The sequence below is a fragment of the Chenopodium album genome, chromosome 11, assembly GCF_948465745.1.
Source record: "Chenopodium album chromosome 11, dcCheAlbu1.1, whole genome shotgun sequence".
NCBI lineage: Eukaryota > Viridiplantae > Streptophyta > Magnoliopsida > Caryophyllales > Amaranthaceae > Chenopodium > Chenopodium album.
This window is the reverse complement of record NC_137844.1, coordinates 42,448,067-42,455,243: the sequence shown is the minus strand read 5'-3', so window position 1 is coordinate 42,455,243 and position 7,177 is coordinate 42,448,067.

The window sequence follows — 7,177 nt, the reverse complement described above, 5'->3', positions numbered from 1 at the left end:
ATTTACCCCATTAGTCCCAGTCAAGACCCTCCGCCTGAAAAACGGTATCCCAATTGGGACCTAAAATCTTATTGCCGATACCATAGAGGTCGTGGTCACACCACCGAAGTATGTCTCGCTCTCAAAGATCGTGTTCAAGACCTCATTGATTCAAGTCTCCTTCATGTTCCTCCGCGCGACAAGAAGGCTCGGATTAGTAACGATAAAAACAGTGGCTGTAAAGGAAAGAAGAACGATTATCCTTCTTCTTCTGAAAACACCTACTCTAGCAACAATGTTGGTACTTTCGACCTTAATGAAATCTTAGCCATGGATAATCGAGGATTTAGAAAGCAACTAAGAAAGGATTTCACCCCTATTGGAATTAGCTACGATGATGCTTTCGATCGACTCCATGAAAAGAAACTCATTACTCCTATTGGACCCATTCAAGATCCCCCACTTGAGAAGAGATTGCCTAGTTGGAACCCAAATGTACGCTGCAAGTACCATCAAGGTAGGGGTCATACTACCGAGAGCTGTTGGAAGCTAAAGGAAGCAATCCAATATTTGATCGACAATAACAAGCTTCCTATACCTCCAGTCGGCAAGAAGACAGAGTGATGATAAGGCACAAGATAAGAGGCGAGCTTCAACGACAAGATTTCGTGACCTCTTTTTCTATTTCTTTTTTATTCCTTTCCCCAATAAGTCTAGCATAGGCACCATTTTATTCTCCTTAGATTTATTTTGTAGGATCATTATTCCTTCCCCTTTTAATAAAATGAGCATTTATTTCCTTACATATGATCATCGCATTGCATTGCATTTAAAAAAAAATCCATGTCAAACTGAGCACGAGGTATATCAATGATTTGAGGCACCTCTTGTAGCCATATCATATAATCTTTTACCCTTCAAATATGCAATCCTTTCTTGATAAACCACTTTGAGCCTCATCTAACGATTGACCTTTCTTTCTTCAACCCACATCTACCTAACCTTGGGATGGGATGGTGTGTAACTTATGCAAATTCAAAAGCTTGAGTGAATCAAAAAATTAAAATAGCAAAAACAATACAAGTGGCGAAAGGGCAAGTGTTCCAATGTCTTTGATATGAAAATGTCTTTGATATGAACACGTCTCAGATTGCGTCTCTTATCGAGTGCTCGGTACCGTGCCTGAGAAACATGAATGCCAAGTGAGTGATAGACCGCATGATCGGGATTGCCCACACTTATCAAAAAAAGTTCAAAATAAAAAAAAAATGCAAAAGCAAAAAAGAGAGCAAAAATAAAAAAAAGAAAGAGCTCAAAAATGAAAAACCTCAAGCATACAAATACAAAGATTCAAAAGCAAGGTTGCACACCTTGGGGGCTTATCTAGGGTCTTGAGCCTTTATCCCTTTCTTCTTCAACCTTTATCCTAACCACGTTACAACCCTCAATAGACCTCTTTGAGGTATACACACACTTGTGCGAGGTTTGGCTAGAGCTACGTTCGGCCTGATTCCTAACGGATACGTAGGCAACCTCACTAAGGGGTGCGGCCGTAATAAACATGCATTCATATTCACATTCACACACTCACACCATAATTGATCATATTAAGGGATCTCCTATGCTCATCCCTATTCATTTAGAGCTAGACTTGGGGGCTTGATCCCTACATTATTAGCTTACCTAGCCTAAGAGTCATCATCATTTGACTCTTCTCAAAATACTTTTTCCAAACACTTAGCCCTTGCGGCCTAACTTTAGTGTTACTTTCACACACATCACAGATACATGACCAAATATACTTCCCTTAGGAACCCTTTATCATGAAATCTTAACACAATGCTGAAGCATGTCTTGTCATGTCAAAATCAAGATCAATCATCATTGCATCACAAAGTAGGAAGTAATTAGCCTCGGCGCCTAAGCTACCTAAATACTTTCATTATCAAGTCAACTAGGATATTCTAAGATGTTACAACCCTTGTACTGTGAGGGACAACATTAACGGATTAAGCTCATTCAACATACACCTTCAAAAAACTTCACTTCGATTCTTTTTCGCGTCTTTCTTTTCCGGGAGAAAGTCGGTACCCTCCACAAAATTTTTGCGCTTTTCACAATACAATGCACACACGGGTCATGAGTCACACGTGTCATTTCACTTCGAGTCGAGTCAACCTCGAGTCAATCACAGCGAGTCAAGTTTATACCTCGAGTCGTGTCAAGTCAATGAGTCAAGCAACATCAAACCTTAGGTCAACCCTAAAATAATTAAAGAAATTAGCAAAGTCCTATAGTCAAAGATAAATACAGGTGCATCCCAGCGGAAGCAAGAGCAGAATAGGGAAGACCCTACTCTAGCGCCAGACGACAACATCTAGTGTTTAGCAACAGATTTCAGCGCCTGGCGCTAGATCCCAGCGTCTGGCTATAGAGCCAAATCGCGGCGCCAGAGGCATTGCAGCGGCGACAGAACGCTCAAAACGCTCAACCACTCAGAGCAATTATTTCAACCTCTTTCAGCAATTTCAGGTTCCTTGGTACGCCAGTTAGCCCCTATAAGCAAATTGACATGATTAAGTAGTCGGCTTGATTACAATCGCAATAAGTGATCGACCTGACGAAAGATCGTCTCACTTAGCTTAAAGCGCCTAAACATTGGTTCATCGCAAGACACCGACATACTGGTTCATAAACAACAGAGGCACCGACATAATGGTTCACAAGCAGCAAAAGCGCTGACGTACTGGCATAACGGAAGCAAAGTTCAAGCAAGCTTTAAAGATCGACAAGCGCTGGTCTTCGGGAGTTTTCTTCGGAATATTATCGCAACAAACATTAAAGTATCATCAAAGCTCTTTTGCTCAGAGACGCGTGGACATTTCTATCAAAGCTCTTTTGTTCAGAGACGCGTGGACATTTCTATCAAAGCTCTTTTTTTCAGAGACGCGTGGACATTTCTTTCAAAGCTCTTTTGTTCAGAGACACGTGGACATTTCTATAAAAGCTCTTTTGTTCAGAGACGCGTGGACATTTCTTTCAAAGCTCTTTTGTTCAGAGACGCGTGGACATTTCTATAAAAGCTCTTTTGTTCAGAGACGCGTGGACATTTCTTTCAAAGCTCTTTTGTTCAGAGACGCGTGGACATTTCTATCAAAGCTCTTTTGTTCAGAGACGCGTGAACATTTCTATCAAAGCTCTTTTGTTCAGAGACGCGTGAACATTTCTTTCAAAGCTCTTTTGTTCAGAGACGTGTGGACATTTCTATCAAAGCTCTTTTGTCCAGAGACGCGTGGACATTTCTATCAAAGCTCTTTTGTTCAAAAACGTGTGGACATACTAAAAAGCTCTTTGTTCAGAAGCGCGTGAACATATCAACAAAAAAAAAAGCTCTATTGTTTAGAGACGAGTGAACTTCAAAACAGCAAGATGGCGTTCCATAGATTGTGGAAAGTTGTCACAACAACAATGCAGCAACAAATCGGTTACCTACAGAGACGTGTGCTCAACGGTGCAAGATACGCGTTTCTTAACTCTTTTATCTGTTTAACTAACGCTAGTTTACAGGTACCGGCGTTACAAGAATGATTTAGGATCGCAGAACGTTCTGAATTATTCTCCGTCCCTATCGCTACTTTGACTTTAGTTTTCGAAACTTGTGTTTCTCCAAACTCAGTCAAAGTGGGGGCTTCTGTAGACACCCATTTGTGTCTCCCCAAAACCAAACCCAGTGATGAATACCTTTTGTGTCGAATGATAATCGAATAAAGTGAAAGTGTGAAAGGTCAGGTGTTGCGGTTAGTTTTTATTAAAAATTCTTTCTTTCTGTTTTCGAAAAACAACTCTATTTTATGAAAATAACCAATCCAGTTTAGTTTGGTCCACGACAAGGGTCCAATAATAGTGTAGTTGGATGGGGCTTGCAAAGAGCTTTCCAAAGATATATTATAAGTCCAATTTCGATGAATAATCTTTCTTGTAATTTATGTTTAGTTGCATGACATTGTATATGAATATTAGAATTAGATATAAAAATAATTTACATTTAAAGAAAGTTAAAAGAAAAAAAAGGAATTGAACCCACGATCAAATATCAAACAAATTAGGTATGTGATACTATAATTTAGGAGAGAAACTTGGTTAACTGAATTTTATATAGACACTTATGCATTGAAGTCAAAAGTGTAACCTAAAAATGAAAATAAAAAATCATTAATAATTGATGACATCACATATAGAATTGGAGAAAAAAAATTTAATGTAAGGATGACACATAAGATAGTTTGAGAGTTGACAATGTAAGCAATGTTTTATTTTAGTAATAATTAATAAACACGTTTAGTTTTGACACGATTCTGTCTCAACAGCTACCATAGAAAGAGCATTTTCAACAATGAAGATCATGAAAACAAGATTGGGTAACAAGATGGAAGATGAGTTCTTGGCTGATAGTTTAGTTATTTCTATTGAAAGGAAGATTTCTAAGTCATTTAGTAACTAAGTCAATAATTGATTATTTCACGTATCATATTTAGCTATATATTTATACTCCTTAATCTTTATAATATAATCTCACATTGGATTTGTAAATAATTTTCAGATATTTATGTTATTAGATTCTTGTTTTAAACGTACACTTATGCCAGAAATATTGGCCCTTGAAAGAAAAAGTTTCAAGATCCACCACTGCGCACCACCACTCGGGTTCTTAATGGCTTAGACAGCAGGTGCCGCATCGCTCTCAATCCAGATGCATTTGTACCCTAGCCTCTTAGCAACTTGTAAAGTATGTTGAATTGCAAGGGCTTTAGCTATATCCGACTGAGTAGAAGAGCTGATCTTAACAACATTAGACAATAGTTCACCCCTATGATTACAAGCAGCCACACCTAACCCAACATCATTGTCATTGGGCACATAACCATCCACATTGAGTTTAACACACCCTTTGGGGGGGTGGGGGGACAGACCAAGTAGCAATTTGACAAGAGCCTTTAATTCAGCCAACAACTATAACTTTCTTTGAATAGTTACAGTACTCCGTAACATAGCTAGAGAAGCATGAGGCCACCATAACCGCGCAAGGCTATTTGTTCTCATATACTTGTATACTGCAACATCACCACACTGCCCACATGAAAGCAACAACTAATCTTAGGCAGAAGCACAGAGCTCCTTGGAAAGCCATAGCCATCGATCAGAGAAGGAAGTAGCAGGCGTAGCTATAACTTTGTCATTCAGGTGACATTGGTTCCAAATCTCTAACGCTGTTTTACAGTCGAACAAAGCATGTAATATGGTTTCACTTTGTGCACCGCAAACCTGTCAACTCGCCACCCCAACAATGTGTTGATACATAGGTCTTTCCTTCACAACTAGATGACCTTTAAAAGCATTCCAAAAAAGTGTCAGAGCTTTGGAGGGGCATCCATAACTCCATATTTCGAATACACGCCACACTTCACCACTAACCCCTTGATCACCAATTTATTAAGCATTTAACCCGTCCCTAGTCAATCTCAAATACATTTTGTCACCAGGCAACGAGTGCACGAATAATACGACAGGTATCGGGGCAAAAATACTCTCAATAATCTTAGTCCTATTCACCACTATGATGATCAATCAAGTCAACCACTCACAACATTGATTACTCTCCGAAGTCACCTCAAATCGCATTACCACACCCTCCTTAAGCAACCAGTCATCAAAGTAAACCATGATGCTGGACCCATTACCAACCCGCCACACCAAGCCATCCTTAAAAACTGCTTTAGCCTCCCCCCATAAACTTCTCCATTAGTAACTCGGCGTGAATCACGTTAAGCATTTAAGATATATGGTTACATGTTTGCGTAAGTATTTGGAGTTTTTTTACGGGTTTTTCACCAGATGCCCTTAACCTTTCGAAAAATTCACCAAATACTCTCAAGTTTTTAAAAATTCACGAAATACCACTAAAGTTTGTTATTATTCACACCGTGACCTCAAAATACCCTTAATGTTAAAGGTCCATTAGCAATAAAATTTAATTCACCAAATGCCTTAACTTTGTTAAATATTTACACTAAATACCTCTATTTTTTTAGGTACAACGACTAGTTTGAAATTTAGAAAACTAACCGTTAGTTTTTATTTTCACCCTTTTTTACATAAATACTCAACACATAGCAGCCCTCTTATTTGTTTAACCACAAATTTTAACACCATGAGTTATATGTCTAAATCCTCTTCCTCAATGTATGAGTGCGTAAGAGTTGCAAACAACCACTATTCATAAAAAGAAGTGTTGGAGACCAGGAAAACATAGGAAAAAAAAAAGGTCAAACGAAGTAGAGATGATAATTTTGCGGGCTTGGACATGAAATGGATCGGGCTTATAGTTCATATATTTTCCAACGGGCTTAATATAGCAAACCCATGCCCCTTTTATGCGGGCTTGACAATTTGTTCATACCCACCCTAGTAAACGGTCTGGGCTTGTCTGCGGGCTAACGGACTTAGAGCTTCTAGTTGCAAATTTTTTGCTACAACTGCAATATTTGTTTGCAACTCTTACATAAGAGTACTCATACATTGAGGAAGATGATTTGGACATATAACTCATGATGTTAAAATTGTGGTTAAGCAAATAAGAGGACTGGTATGTGTTGAGTATTTATGCAAAAAAGGGTGAGAATCAAAACTAACGGCTAGTTTCCTAAATTTCAAACTAGTCGTTGTACCTAAAAAAATAGAGGTATTTTGTGTAATTATTCAACAAAATCAGGGCATTTGGTGAATTAAATTTTGTTGCTAACGGACCTTTAACGTCAGGGGTATTTTGAGGTCACAATGTGAATATTAACAAACGTCAATGGTATTTGGTGAATTTTGAAAAACTTGAGGGTATTTGGTGAATTTTGCAAACGGTCGAGGGCATTTGGTGAAAAACCCTTTTTTTTTATAATATGCACATCATATTTAATTAGAGACCATATATAGCACTTTAGTTTTACTCGTAAACATTAGAAAATTTTGCAAAAAACCACCTTTTATTTTGCATATAACCACCTTTTAAAAATAATGTTGTAAAAAACCATCACTTTTAAAAATTTTGTTGCAAATTACCACTTTTTTAGCCAAATTTATCAATTATTTTACATTGAATTGGTGGTAAGTTGCAACAAATTTTTTTTAAATTGGTGTTCTTTTGCAA